The 381-nt window shown below is 56.7% G+C and overlaps 1 protein-coding gene across 2 annotated transcripts in view; it reads left to right on the top strand.

Moving 5' to 3' along the window:
• TPM4 (tropomyosin 4) overlaps nucleotides 1-381 on the top strand; it is a 9917-nt gene that overhangs the window by 3236 nt on the left and 6300 nt on the right. The window lies entirely within an intron of this gene.

Here is a 381-nt window from a genome sequence, read left to right as displayed (position 1 = left end):
CGTTTGTGGGTGGAAATTCTTTAGGAAAGGTGAAATCTCCTTTGATCTGAGTAAACAAAATGGTAATCTTTCAGGGAAGCCGGGACAGAAGCAGGGATCTGCTGTGGCGTAAGGATGCAGTTTGGCTTCAGCCACATAGCAGGCTTAAAAGCCCGTCCCAGCTCCCCAGCCACACACCCCATTCGTTTTGCTGTCAGAACGGTTGGCTGCTTTAGTTTCTCCCTCGTCTGCGTGGGCCCAAACACGGCGGTAACAAACTGGAGCGCAGGACCTGGCTGCAGTTTGTTGAACCCCACCTTTGGGGCCCTCAGGATGGCCGGGGTGACCCGGGGAGCCCAGGAGTCCTGCAGCCGGTTTTGCATCACCGAGCGGTGCGGCGCC

Source organism: Aptenodytes forsteri, unplaced genomic scaffold (assembly GCF_000699145.1).
Source record: "Aptenodytes forsteri isolate BGI_AS27 unplaced genomic scaffold, ASM69914v1 Scaffold471, whole genome shotgun sequence".
Classification (NCBI taxonomy): domain Eukaryota; kingdom Metazoa; phylum Chordata; class Aves; order Sphenisciformes; family Spheniscidae; genus Aptenodytes; species Aptenodytes forsteri.
This window is presented reverse-complemented; position numbering and strand designations above follow the sequence as displayed.